The 15,337-nt window shown below is 35.1% G+C and overlaps 2 pseudogenes; one reads left to right on the forward strand and one right to left on the reverse strand.

Annotated features, from left to right (window-relative positions):
- Positions 1–2,180: 2,180 nt before the first annotated feature.
- On the reverse strand, positions 2,181–2,713 carry LOC138147725 (large ribosomal subunit protein P1 pseudogene; annotated as a pseudogene).
- Positions 2,714–14,146: 11,433 nt separating this feature from the next.
- On the forward strand, positions 14,147–14,729 carry LOC138147726 (PRELI domain containing protein 3B-like; annotated as a pseudogene).
- The last annotated feature ends 608 nt before the right edge of the window (positions 14,730–15,337 follow it).

Consider the following 15,337-nt stretch of genomic DNA (forward strand, 5'->3'; position numbering starts at 1 on the left):
CTGGACTATTTTGAACTATCTCCATACAAACCACGCAGGCACTATTCCTTATGAAATTCAATACAGTTTAACAAATATTTATTAAGAGACAACAAAGACCCAGGCTTTGTGCTAGGCAAGGCCTAGTTAAGGACACAAAGACCAAAAAAGAAACAATTCTCAAGAAATTAAATTGTAGGGGGAATGGTAAGGAGAAAGGACACAAGGTGTACACAGACAAGTAAATGCAAATACAAAGCATATAAAAAAACAGTTCAACACAAATTACAGATGGTGAAATTAGCAGTACTAGTCCATGAAATCAGAGCCTGATGTTGGAGGTGGTAAGTGATTTGTGTTTTGAAGTTGAAAGGTGAGGAGGCAGTATCCCATTGCAGAGGCCCTGAGGCGGGAGATGGGATATATTCTAAAGAGAATAGTTAGCAGGCCACAAATTGCCTGGAACAGACTATGATGAAGAATAGTAGGAAATAAGACTGAACATTAGGGACTTATGCTCTTTGTGTTGTTTCTAAATTGAAAAGTTTCTCAGCTTTACAAACTACATTATTACATGACTGCCAATCACTCTCCCTTTTTTCTTAGTCTGAACCTGTGATTTTATAACTGTATAGAAACTCAATTGACTACTGCACATCAATAACTGGTCTGTAACTTAGTTTCTTAAGTACTATTTGGGGAAATGTTAGTGAGTAAGGGCATTGCTTATGGTGATACAACTAAGGGGTATAAAAGGCCACACTGAACTCAGATGCCCTTGATTCCAAAACCAGATTTACAGTTACTATTCTATGATGCCCTTATTTTGAATGATATACATATACTCATTGTTATATATAGTTATGGTAGACATACATGTATATGTATATATATATAATTTCAATGTATTCTATAAATATGTCATGTATATAACACTTTAAGTTTTGCAAAGCACTTTACAGATACCTCATTTTATTCTCACAACAACACTGTGATATAATACTGAAGTTAGCTTGTACTTTATACATTGGGAATTAGTGAATTCTACAAATCAAGTCTTAATCTATTGTTTTATTGATTTAATGAGTTTAAGAAATTTATGGAGAAAATGTTAGTAATGGAAATTAAAATTAAAATTGTTCTGTGCATATTTTTCCCCTGATGGAGCCAGTTTTTAAACATGTTTTTAGAACATACAGGATCCTCCTTTTACTCATAAGAAAACTGAGACAGACAGAGATTAAGAGACTTGCCCAAGGTCTCACAGCTAGCAAGTATTAGAGGCTGTATTTGAACTTATGTGTCTTCCTGATTCTAGGCCCAGTACTCTATGAACTGTGCTACATATCTTTCATATGGTATGCTTACTTGATGGTATGCAGCAATCTGTGCAGATTTTTTGCTACTGAAAGGGACTTTATAGGTCATTTATTCCAACTGCTTTCATTTATAGAGAAGGAAAATGAAACCAAAAGAGATTAAGCAATTTTCTCAAGATCCTAGTTTGTTACTGTTCTATAACTAGAAAGGACATACAAACATTTATCATATTTGCCTATCAGTGTGTTTTAAAGTTTTGCCTATCAACATTTGCCTATCAATATTTGTTAAAGTTTACCATTGCTATTCTTTGGAGTAAAGTTCCTCCCCTCCCCCTATCCCAAAGAAATGGATATGGTATAAAAAACAAACAAACCAAATGAAACCAAACCAGAACAAAACAAAAATCCACTACTGGCCAGGTATCAGGGCACCTATAACACTGCCCTGGGATGCATCAATGACTTTTTGATTTTGATTATGACATTTATCTTCACTCTGCCTAAATTTCCTTATATATGAAGGTAATGATGAAGTATATTTCTTAGTTCCATTATAGCTTTGAAATTCTTTAAGCCTCCTCTTTAGATGTAAATATTTCTTGAGCATTATAACCTCTATTTTTTAAAATATTTTTGACCTCTCAGGGTTAAATTGTTTTGGTGTATCCTTTCATCTACAAAATATGTATTGCTGCCAGCTGGATATTGAGTATTCTAATGTATCTGACTTGTAACAAGACATAAAACAAAACACAAGTACAAAAAGGGTCATACAGTTATAATCACCACTTCTTTTCAGAAGGATGAAGAGGCGAATTTATCCCAGGCAAACCAGGCAAAAGAAAAGAAAATACTGCATTTATAGTTGCTAGTATACTCTTTTTTTAAATTTTGAGTTAAGCTTTTTATTTAATGTTACAAAAAATATTTAGTCAAACAGACCAAAGCCCATGTCATCATCGGACTCCTTGGATTTTTCTTTTTTTGCTTCCTCTTTCTTCTTCTCCTCAGCTGGGGCAGCTGTGCTAGCAGGAGCAGCCCCTCCAGCAGGGGCAGCACAACCAGCTGCTGAGGCTGGTCCACCAACTCCTACATTGCAGATGAGACTTGCAATGTTGACATTGGACAGGGCCTTGGCAAATAATCCAGGCCAGAATGGTTCAACAGTTATACCTGCTGCTTTAATGAGGGCATTGATTTCATCTTCCATGACAGTAACCTCATCGTCGTGAAGGATGAGGCCAGAGTAGATGCAGGCAAGCTCAGAGATGGCCATTTCAGTCGACGGATGAGGAGAGGCTTGTTTGTAGTGGTGCTAGTCGCCAGCTGAAGTGAGGGTTCACCCCAACGTGGCCTTAGCTTCCGAAGAAGAACCGAGCACCTTACAGACAACTGAAGAGAAAGTGCTAATATGTTCTTGTATTTTAATACACATGTCTTCTCTCATTCATGTCTCCTTATATCGTATATCTCTTCAATATTATCTCATAAGTATGCCATGGTGGTTTTATTCAATGTATTTTATTGAGGTAGGTACAATATGAAAAGATTTTTGATTAGATTTCCATTGAAACTTGTTGTGCAACTATTTAGAAGGAGATTGATGAAGATGGATAAAATTATGCTTAGTCATAAAAGTGGAATTTAAAAAAAAGTCATGAAAGAGGAAGAATCCACATAGTGCCACGGAAAGATTGCTGAATCTGAAATGAGAAGAATTGGCTCTGAATCCTGACTCTGATCCCTTAAACATAGGTAACCTTGGACAAGTCACTTAACCTATATAGGTGCCTGTTTTCTTTTTCTTTTTCTTTATTTGCTTTTTGTAGGGCAATTGGGGTTAAGTAACTTGCCCAAGGTCACAAGCTAGTTTGTGTGTGTTTGCGTGTGTGTGTGTGTGTGTGTATGTGTGTGTGTGTGTGTGTAAGTGTCTGAGGCCAGATCTGAACTCAGGTCCTCCTGATTCTGGGGCCAGTGCTCTACTCACTGCTCCACTTAGCCACCCTAGGTCTCTGTTTCCTTATTTATAAAATGAGTACTGGAATAGATCACATTTATGAAACTTTCTGGAAATAAAACTATTATCTGAGGACAGAAAGGAAATCTCTTGTGTGTCTTGCTTTCTTAAGCATTAATAATGATTTTGTATAGCTCACAGAATCACATAAATTGAAAGGATAGAAGTCATTGATTCATTCATTCATTCATTTGTTAATCAAGTATTTTTTAAGAATCTATTATTTACTCAGCACTCCAATCCAAACCTGAACCTCTACATCCCATGTGACAATGTATTTTATAGACTTTCCCTGAAGATCTCCATCAAGTTACCAAGAAGGAATCTACTTACATTTAAAGGCAGATTATTGCAAGATGCAATAGATTGGTCATGTTCATATTACTTAAATCAGGAAAAAATTTTCATTTTTGATTTTTCCATGAAAGCTCAAGTGGACAATTTTAATCCCTTTCCCACATGCCAACCTTTCAATTGTATAACATCAAGCATTACATTTGCTATATCTTCCATTTTTCTGGCTAAATATTTACAATTCTTTAAATTATTCTCATATGATATGAAGTCAAGGTCCTCAATCATTCTTGGTTGCTCTCCTCAAAATATTTTTCATTTTACCAGTGTTCTTCCTAAAATACAGCATCTGGAACTAAATCAATAGGCCTAGTGTATTCTAATGAGACCAACACACTGTCACCTTCCTAGTCCCAGATATTATCATTCTATTGTCGCTTAAGATTTCACTTGCTTCCTTGCTGTCATATTCATACTACTGATACATACTGAATGTGTATGAACCTACTAATTTTTATCAAACAGCTTTACAAAACTATTTTGCCCAGTTTATATTTATGGAGTTGATTTCATTAGCTCAAACATAAGAATTAACCCTATTATATTACATCATATTTTGTTTGGGTTAATGTTCTTGGCTATCATGATCTTTTGAACTATATAACCTAATGTTTAGCATCATTCTCCATTTTGTAAGATAATACTTCATAATCAGTAAACTTGAGAAAAGTTATTCTTAAATGTGGTAGGTATTTTCCTTGTTGCTTTGTCTCTAGAGAGAGAGGGAAAAACCATTATATTCACAATATTCAACATGATTTGGTGATTTTTTTTGATGAATAATCACATCATTACAAGATATATAGGTCTTTCAATGTAGGTCATCAATTAGCTAGACATCCTGTTTCAGCATAGAGTCAGGCCAGGAGTTTTATGTTTTCTGTCATGAAGATTCCTGTCATGTTATTTCTGATTATGGATTTAATAGAAATTCACATTATCATTTATGAGGTTATGAATCAATTCAAAATTCAATGTGCTACCATGGCAAGGTTTTTCATCATAGTTAACTTTTTACAATTGCTTTTAAGATGGTACTGCATTTTCCCTTACTTCCTTGCATATTCTAACTAGAATATCTGCAATAAAAAAGATAACAGAAATAATTTGTTTTTCATAATCTCAGTATAGAAAAAAAATAATAACACTTTCTCCTCTTTCCACTCTACCCTTTTTAGGCTTCATACTACAATGTAATGTTAGGATAGTACTATATTGTGAAGTCTTTAACCTGAAAGAGAAATCCTTATAGATTTTTAATAAAAAAATAGCAAAATAATGTCCAGTTAAGAAATATTTTAAAATTAATCTTTTAAAATGCCTAAACATTTTCTAAAAGAAGAAACCCAATCTGTGTAGGAGGGAATCCTCCCCAAAATGATTAGGGTAGTGGTCAAACTGGAATAAGGATATCTTTCATTATTTCAATTAATAGAAGTATCTATTTGCTTAAGCTTTGAGCAGACTTAAAGAAGAATTATTAGACTAAATATGAAGTTGAAGAAAACATTGATAATTTTTTAAAAATTATTTATTTAGTATTTTAATTTCCCCAGTTACAAATAAAAGCAATTTTTAGCATACCGTTTTAAAATTTTGAGTTTTCAAATTCTCTCCCTCCTCAACCCTGACCCACTGAGAAAGCAAGCAAGTCAATGTAGGTTATACTTGTATAGTCATGCAAAACACTTCCATAATATTCATGTTGTGAAAGGCTAACTGTATTTCCCTTCATCCTATTCCCTGCCTCATTTATTCTATTTTCTCTCCTTTCACCTTGTCCCACCTCAAGTGTTTTGCTTCTGACTACACCTCCCCAATCTGCCCTCCCTTCTATCACCCCCCTTTCTCTTATCCCTTTCCCCTCCTACTTTCCTGTAGGTTAAGATAGATATGTATAACCAATTGAGTGTCTATGTTATTCCCTCCTTAAGCCAAATCCTATGAGAATAAGGTTCATTCACTCCCCTTCACTGCCCCCCTCCATTGTAAAAGCTGTTTCTTGCCTCTTTTATGTGAGATAATTTATCCCATTATACCTCTTCCTTTCTCTTTTTCCCAGTATATTCCTTCATCATCCCTTAGTTTTATTTTTTAGATATCATCCCTTCATATTCAACTCACACTAGTGTCCTCTGTCTCTCTCTCTGTATATATATATATGTGTGTGTGTGTGTGTGTGTGTGTGTGTGTGCTCCTTCTAATTACTTTAGTACTGAGAAAGGTCTTATGAATTACAAATGTCATCTTCTCATGTAAGAATGTAAATTGTTTAACTTTAATAAGTCCCTTGTTATTTCTCTTTTCTGTTTTCCTTTTTATGCTTCTCTTGATTCTTGTATTTTTAAAGTAAAATTTTCTATTCAGCTGCAGTCTTTTCTCAAGAATGCTTGAAGTTCCTCTGTCTCATTGAATGTCCATTTTCCCCCTGAAGGATTATGCTAAGCTTTGCTGGGTAGATGAGTTGCGATCTTGGCTCTTGACCGCTGGAATATCATATTCCAAGTTCCCCAAACTTTTAACATATAAGCTAATAAATCTTGTTTTATCCTAACTGTGACTCCACAATAATTGAATGGTTTCTTTCTGGATACATGCAATATTTTCTTTTTGACCTGGGAAAAATAATTGATATATTTAAGATAATGGTTTTTCAGAGCCCAGTCAAAATTCTGAGCCTGATTACTTAGCTATAAAGTAGGGGAACATAAGATAATAGCATCTATTCCACAGAGTATTTGTGAGGGCAAAATTAGAAGATACATAATCATGTATGCACTTATGAATGAATCTTAAATTCTAAATAGTGGTAGTATTTATTTGTAGTAATAGTAGTAACAATAATAATATTTTATATAAGATAATTTTTATGTTTAATCTTGATTTGAAATTTTGTTGTTGAACAAATTTTATTTTTATGTGAAAAATGACTTGGGCAGGTAGATTTTCAAAGGTAGGGTTAGATTTTGTCTTTTTGGAGTTTTTTTCTTTCTACAGGTGCTTGTAACTAACTTAATAATTGTATATCTGGTGTTCTTGGGCTAAAAAAAATACAGAGTATTTCTTTTAACATCAGTCATATCAAATAAACAGATTGCTCATCTTCAAACTGTCACCATCTGAATTAGTCACATCATATTGCATCTGGGAAAGACCTTGCTTTCTTTCCAATATGAACAGAGGTGAAACAAGGATGTCCATGATCACCACTGTTATTCAATATTGTGCTAAAAATACTAGCTTTAGCAATAAGAGAAGAAAAATAGATTGAAAGAATTAGAACAGATAAAGAAGAAACAAAGCTATCACATTTTGCAGATGATATGATGGTATGATTTAAGAATCCTAAAGATTTAGGTAAAATATTACTTGAATTAATAAACAAATTTAGCAAACTTGCAAGATATAAAATAAACACACATAAGTAATCAAAATTTCTATATATTCCTAACAAAGTCAAACAAAAAGAGTGCCCTGTGACTATATATATATATATATATATATATACATAATTTTTTTTCAAAATAATTTTTGAGTTCTTCCATGGCCTGTGACCAATTCATATTTTTCTTGGAGTCTTTGGATGTAGGAGCTTTGACTTTGTTGTCTTCCTTTGGTTGAATGTTTTCATCTTCCTTGTCACCAAAGTAAGATTCTATAGTCTGCTTGTTTTTCACATTGTTTCCACATTTATGCAATCAATTTCTTGACTTTTTAGCCCTCACTTAAGGTAGGTTTCTGCTTGCAGTTTGGAAGGTGAATTGTCCCAACCTTCAGGGTTTTTGTGCAGCTATTTTTAGAGATATTTCCAGGGAACTGTAAATTTTCAGTTCTCCCAAGATTGTATGATAAAAGGACAGGTGTTTATGACTTTCCTGGTCTGTGCTCTGGTCTGTGAGTGATCACAAGTGCTCTTTTCTGCCTTGGAACTGTAAGGAGGATTCCTTTTCCACCATTGGCAGAAGTTCTACCATGCCAGCACTTCTCCTCGCCCTAGGACCATCACTCAGGATTGCAACACAGATTGAAGTATAGGCAAAGCAAGAGATTCTGTTCAGGGCCTGAAAAGCAATCCCTGCAATCTTCCTCTGGTCAGATGCTTGATCCTTTGAACACTTTTAAGCTGAGAGTTCTGGAAGCAGCCATTGCCACTGTCACCACTTCTACTGTACTGCAACTGGACCTTGCTTCTCTCTCACCCAGGTCCAACACATCTTTCCTAATGAACTTATACATTTTCTTTGGCATTTTTCAGTTGAGAAGTATGCAAACTTCCACAACTGCCAGTGATTCAGTCCCTTGAGGTCTGATTCAGTGTGATAGCTTGGACCTCAATGAAGTGTACTACTCTGTCATACTGGTGCCATAGAGTTTTCCTATCAACTTGCCAGATTGCCTTGGGCTGGAAATTTGTTTCACTCTGACATTTTTTGGGGTCTACTGTTCTAGAATTTGTTTGGATTCATTTTTTACAAGTATTTGGAGGGATTTTTGGAAGAACTCAAGGAAGTCCTTGTTTTTACTCCATCATTTTTGCTCAAACCCTCTATCAAATCTTTTAAAGAAATATTAACTTCAATACTATAAAAACTACTTTTAGAATTTGACAAAACTTCACCCTATCACATTTAATAGATGAATAGTCTTAATAACTAAAGGAGGGAAAGAAAATCTATATAAAGAGAGGTAAGAATAAACATCAATAATAAATATTGATTTTTTAAAAGAAAATCTTGTCAAAAAATTTTGGCAATTTATCCAAGAAATCATTCCTCAAGATCAAGATAGATTTATACAAGGGAGAGTAGGATGTTTCAGTATTAAAAAAAAAATCAATCGTTTAAAAAGTCATCAAAAAAAGATACAGAAAAAGCTTTTGAAAACAAACAATACAAAATGGTGGATTAAAAAAGAGGTGGTGGAGAAAAGACAGGAAGTTGCCTGACCTCTTCCAAATTTTCCTCAAAACAACTTTAAATCACACCTCAAAATGAATCCTGGAGTGAAAGGACCCAGAAAAGGATGGGATGAAACAATTTTCCAGACCAAGATAACTTATGGGGACTGCAGGAAATGTCTGTTTCATTTGGGTAAAAGGAGAGCACAGTCCAGTGCAGACATTAACTGAACAAGTCAGGTGAAGGCTTCTATCCCCAGCACAGATCTGTAGCTGAAACCTGGTGTTTCTATCCTGACTCAGTAGCACAGTTGTCTCACTTCAAGGATTAAGGTAATCTGCCAGTACCAGAGGCCCTAGTACAGAAAGCTACTCACCATGTCCCTGCTCCTCAATCAAGAAGCTTATGACAAGAAGCTCTTGTACCCCAGGAGCAGAGATCAATGTTAAAAGTCATAAAATATGCTGGAAATGAGCAAAAAAACCAAACAAACACAAAAGCCTTGATCAAAGAAAGTTAATATGGTGACACGGGAATTAAAAAAAAATCAGAAAAGTAAAACAATGTCAAAATGCCTACATGTGAAGCCTCAAAGAAAACTAGGAATTGGTTCCAAACCCAAAAAGTCATCCTTGGAAAGCTCAAAAAGAATTTGTAAAAATCAGAGGAGGTGTAGAGGACAAATTGGGAAAAGAAATGAAAGTGATAGAAGACAATCATGAAAAAAAAGTCAAGATCTTGGAAAAAGAAAGTGACTTCTTAAAAAGTAGAATTGACAGTAGAAGCAGGAAAACACCATTTGCTCCCTCCATTACCACCTCAAATACCTATAAAAGATGACTCTAAGCAAATATTAGAGCTATAAAACCTTCAAAATGACAGAGAGAAATAAACCTTCCACTGAAGGCAGCCTGGAAGGCAGACAGGAAGGGCTCATCTTAGCCTGCTGGGAGCAATGCCCAACCCTCTGTGAGCCCATGGATTTAGCCCCAGGGCAGCCCCTACCAGCAGATGCTGGAATGGACCTTGGGAGAGTGGATCACCAGCAGCTGTGGCAGTTTCCAGAAATAACCAATAAATCCCAAAGACAAAGAAAAATGTCAGTGAAGAACTCTGTTGGAACTGGGGGGGAAGGGGTGGAGAACAGAGCACGGTCCAGCCTCTGCCCCCATAGCAACAAGTGGTGGAGGTGCTGCAGCCATGTAGCCACCTCCAGGTGGCTGCTTCATAACTCCTGGCCTGCAGATTGTAAGGGGACTGGGCAACAGTTTGAGGAGGTAATCACTGTTGCCTTTACATGCCTGATGCCTGGATCTAGATCTCAGTCTTGGGTGGACTTCCTGGGGTGTGTTACCAGTGAGCCAGAGATTGTGGGGGGCTACAGAAAGGTAACCCACCTAATAGCTCCTGCAGCTGGGAAAACCCCAGTGATTTTGGACAAAGCTCTCCTCCCTTGAAGGAGAGTTCAACAGTGGCAAAGAGCTCAAAAGTCAAATAATTGAGTGGCAACATGGGCAAACAAAAGAAGCAAAGAAAACACAGAAATCCAACTTTAGATCCCTTTTTTGGGACAAAAAGGATGAAAGCATGGAATGGGAGGAAGACAATAAAATCAGAAGTACTACACCAAAAGCTTCCAAGAAAATGTGACCTGGCACAGGCCATAGAAGAGCTCAAGAAGGATTTTGAAAATCAAGTAAGAGAAGTGGAGGAAAAATTGGGAAGAGAAATGAGAATGATGCAAGAAAATCATGAAAAGAAATTAACAACTTGACTGAATAAAATAACATCTTAAAAAATAGATTGTCAAATGGGAAAAGAGGCCCAAAAAGACAATGAGGAGAAGAATGCCTTAACAAGCCAAATTTGCCAGATGGAAAAAGAATTTCAAAAACTCACTGAAGAAAATAATTCCTTCAGAATTAGATTGGAGCAAATGGAAGCTAATGACTTCATGATAAATCAAGATACTATTAAACAGATCCAAATAAATGAAAAATTAAATAGAAGGCATTGTAAAACATCTCATTGGAAAAACCACTGACCTGGAAAATAGATCCAGGAGAGATCATTTAAAAATGATTTGATTACCTGAAAGCCATGATCAAAATAAGAACCTAGAAATCATCCTTCAAGAAATTCTCAAGGAAAATTGTCCTGATATTTTAGAACCAAAAGGCAAAATAGAAATTGAAAGAATTCATTGATCACCTCTTGAAAAAGATCATGAAAAGAAAACTCCTAGGAATATTATAGCCAGGTCCTGGAGTTCCCAGATCAAGGAGAAAATATTACAAGCAGCCAAGAAGAAACAATTTGAATATTGTGCAAATGCAATTAGGATAACACAAGACCTAGCAGCTTTTACATTAGAAAATTGAAGTGCTTGGAATTTGATATTCTGGAGATAAAAGGAACTCATATTAAAACCAAGAATCACCTACCCTACCCAGCAAAAGTGAGTATAATTTTTCAGGGGAAAATATGGTAATTCTATGAAATAGAGGACTTTCAAGCTTTCTTGATGAAAAAAACAGAGTTGAATAGAAAATTTGACATTCAAATACAAGAAGCAAGAGAAGCATGAGAAGGTAAACAGGGAAAAGAAAACATAACGAACTTATCAAAATTGAACTATTTACAATCTTCCATGGAAAAATGATAATTGTAACTTATGTAAATTTTCTCAGTATGAGGATAGTTGAAGGGAATATAAATGTGTGTGTTTATGTAAGCATGTATACATACATATATGTCTATATAAGAGGGTATATGTGCATATGGATACATGTGTGAGTGTGTGTATATATGGGTATAGGTGTACATAGACAGAGGGCACAGGACCAATTGAATAGGAAGGGATGATATTTAAAAGGTGAAATTGAGAGGTGAGAGAGGAATATAATTAGAGGAGATGGGGAGAGACAGAATGGTGTACATTATCTCATATAGAAGCGGCAAGGGAAAACTGTTACAATGGAGGAGAAGAACAGGAAGACAAAAGCAAATGGGTCAACCTTACTCTCATTGAATTTCGTTTAGGGAGGCAATGACATACACACTTAACTGGGTATATTGGCCTACAGGGGAGAAGAGGAGAAGGGAATGAGAGGGGGGTTTATGTTGGAGAGGTCAGTTTGGGGGGGGAGGGAAGTTAGAAGCACACACTTTTGAAGAAGTACAGAGTCAAAGTAGAGAACAGGACAATTGAGGGTTAGATAGGATGGAAGGAAATATGTTCAGTCTTTCACATTATATCCACTAGCAAAATGTTTTGTGTAGCTACACATGTGCAACATATATTGAATTGTTTATCTTCCCAGTAAGGGTGAGTGATGAGTGAGGAAGGGATAGAATGTGGAATTCAAAATTTTAAATTCAAATAAAAATATTTATTATTATTATGATTGTTATTACTATTAATTTTACATGCAACTGGGCAATGAGATATACATACAGTGGGGTATGGAGATCCATCTTTTCCCACCAGAAAGTCAGAGGGGGAATGGGGGAGAATATAGGAGAGAGCTAATTGGGTTTGGGGTATACAGTCAGATCACTATTTTGGGGTGGTAGGTAGGGGAAAAATGGGGAGAAAATGTGTAACTCAAAATATTGTGGAAATGAATGTTGTAAACTAAAAATAAATATAAAATACAATTTAAAAAAGTAGAATTGTCTAATTGGAAAAGGAGGTACAAAATCTAAGTGAAGAAAATTGCAGCCTAAAAATTAGATTTGGGCAAGTGGAAGCTAATTATTGTATGTGACATCAAGAATCATCCAACAAAATCAAAAGGCTGAAAAAATGGAATAAATTGTAAAACACTTCACTGGAGAAAAATAAATATCCTGGAAAACAGATCCAGAAGAGATAATCTAAGAAATATTGGATTTCCTGAAAGCCAAGATTTAAAAAAAGAACATGCACAGCAACTATCAAGAAATTATCCAATAATATTGCATTGATATCCTAGGACTAGGGTTTAAAGTAATAATTGAAAGAATCCAGTGATCTCCTCCTGAAAGAAATCATAAAATGAAAATTCCCAGTACTATTTTAGTCAAATTCCAGAGCTATGAGGTTAAGGTGGAAATACTGCAAGCAAACAGAAGAAACAATTTATATATCAAGGTAATATTTATACAAAATTTAGCAGCTTCTACATTACTGAGGGCTTAGAATTTGATGTTTCAAGAGGTAAAGGAGCTTGGATTACAAAGTAGAATCAAATACCAAAAAAATAAGTGTAATTTTTTATGGGGGTAATTAATATTCACTAAATAGGGAATTTTCAAACTTTCCTGATGAGAAGACCAGAGCTTAACAGGAAATTTTATTTTCAAATAAAAGATTAAGATAAACATTAAAAGATAAACATTAAAGGAAACAAATAAACAAACATGCTATTCCCTAAGATAAAATGGTTTACATCCCTACGTGGGAAATTGATAATTGTAACTCTTAAGAATTGTATTTCTCTTAGGGCACTTAGGAGTATACTTAGACAGCGGGTGCGAGTATAAATTGACTTTGATGAGATGGTATAAAAAGTTAAGGGGTAAAAAAAGAGAAATGCACTGGGAGAAGAGGCAATGGAGAGTCAGAAAGGGGTTAATTATATCACAGAAAGAAGCACAAAAGATCTATTATATTAGAGGGAAAGAAGGGAGGGGAGTGAGTATTGTTTGAAACTTACTATTTTTGTATCTGACTCAGAGAGGGAATATCTACTCACTTAATTGGGTAGAGAAATCTATCTTACCTCATAGGGAAGTAGGTGGGGAGGGGGAAGAGAAAAGGGTGGGAATATGATAGAAGGAGAGCAGATTGAAGGAGGTGGTGGTCAAAAGCAAACCACTAGTGGGGAAGGTCAGGGTGAAAGAAGAGAGAGAGAAAAGTATAAACAGTAAAAAATAGGATGGAGATGAATACATCATTAATAATCATAGGTGAGAAAGTGATGAACTCTCATAAAAATGGAAAAAGACAGAAGAGTAGATTAAAGAGCAAAATCCTAAAATATGTTGTTTACAAGAAACACTTCTGAAGCAAAGAGACACTCAAAAGAGTAAAGGTAAGAGGCTGGAGCAGAATCTCTTATGTTTCAGCTGAAGAAAAAAAAACACAACCAAAAACCAGGGTTAGCAATCATGATCTCATACAAAGCAAAAACAAAAAAAAAAATATCTAATTAAATAAGACAAAGAAGGAAAATACATCTTGCTAAAAGATACCATAGACAATTAAGTAATATGCACTAAATGGTATAAAATCTGATTTTCTAAAGTTTAATGTAAATGAGTTATAGGACAAACTAGATAGTAAAACTATTCTGGGTAGGGATCTCAAATTTACCTTCTCAGAATTAGATAATCTCATCCTAAAATAAACAAGAAATAAGCTAAGGACATCAAGAGAATTTTAGAAAATTTAAATATGATAGACCTCTGGAGATAATTGAATGGGGAAAAAAAGGAATATGCAGGGTGCCAGCAACTGGAAGAGGGGTGGTGTCACTTTTTTCCCCTAGTGTCCTTTGCAGCATGAAGACATTGTGCTGGTCACTGGCATCATGAAGATTTGGATATCATAGCATGTTTTTGACTATCCATGGGAAACAATTGCAATAGCTGCTATGCAGAACTATCCCAAACCTATGAATCCAAGTGTGGCTGGAGTTGATTTCTTAGACATACATGTAGATCGTACTGGGAAACTGCATGGCCATATACTTCTCAGCACAGAATGGGGAATGCCTTCTATTGGAAAATTACTTATTGGTGCAGCAAGAAGCAAAGTATATATGCAGGAACATTCCATAGTTGATCCCATAGAGAAAACAATGGAACTTATATACATTAATATTTCATTTACAAATATAGGTTCAGTAGATGAGAGACATATATAAGCCACATTCTCAAGAACCAGGAAAGATCATTTTGACTCAAGAAATCATAAGCACTCTGAAAGGAGTGAGGCTTAGCAGTTATCTAGAAGGACTGATGGAAAGTACTATATCATCTAATGCTAATAAAGGTCATGAAGAAACAGAGTGGGTAATTAAAAAATTAAATGCTGTAATTGAAGAGTTGACTGCTTCAGCAAGAAGAAGCATGAGGACACCTATGGCTGCAGCAGTATTTATAGAGAAATGATAATGGGAATTTATATGAAACATTAATAGGTTCATCAGGGTCTCTCCAGGCTGGTAACATATTTACTCATATTTGGTATTTAAGGGGATATCTTAAATAGGTATTCAGTTAGCTTGGAGAAAGACTGCAGCTTTTGATGGAAAAAGAAGAGAAGGTGCAAGGCTTCCCAGGATATGAGATTAACTGGAATTAACATTACCTGAAAATACCATGCAATATAAAGTTTTCAATACTTCAAGATTTAAGGATATTTCAAATGGATACCTTGACCAGAAACTGGCATATTGAATCAACATAAGGTTGAATTTTATAGCATTCAATTCATGAGACTCTACCTGATTTTGGATCAATTCCAAAATGAAACTGAGCTACCTTCTCTAGCATGATGGCCCAAGCAGTTTTCATGTTGCAATAACTTTCTTTGGAAGGAAGGAAAATATGTTACTTGAAATCCAAATGCAATTATTTTATTTGTACAAAAGTACCTGGCTTTGAAAAATTATGATATTCTGAATTGGGACTTAAGTGTTAATTTTGTAGTGAACACTCATTAAAGTGATATAACTACTAGTATAAACCTGATTGCATTATCTCACATAGTAATCTAT

The sequence above is a fragment of the Petaurus breviceps genome, unplaced genomic scaffold (assembly GCF_028583685.1).
Source record: "Petaurus breviceps papuanus isolate PSGF00001 unplaced genomic scaffold, PetGlider_PUasm1.0 90804, whole genome shotgun sequence".
Taxonomy (NCBI): domain Eukaryota; kingdom Metazoa; phylum Chordata; class Mammalia; order Diprotodontia; family Petauridae; genus Petaurus; species Petaurus breviceps.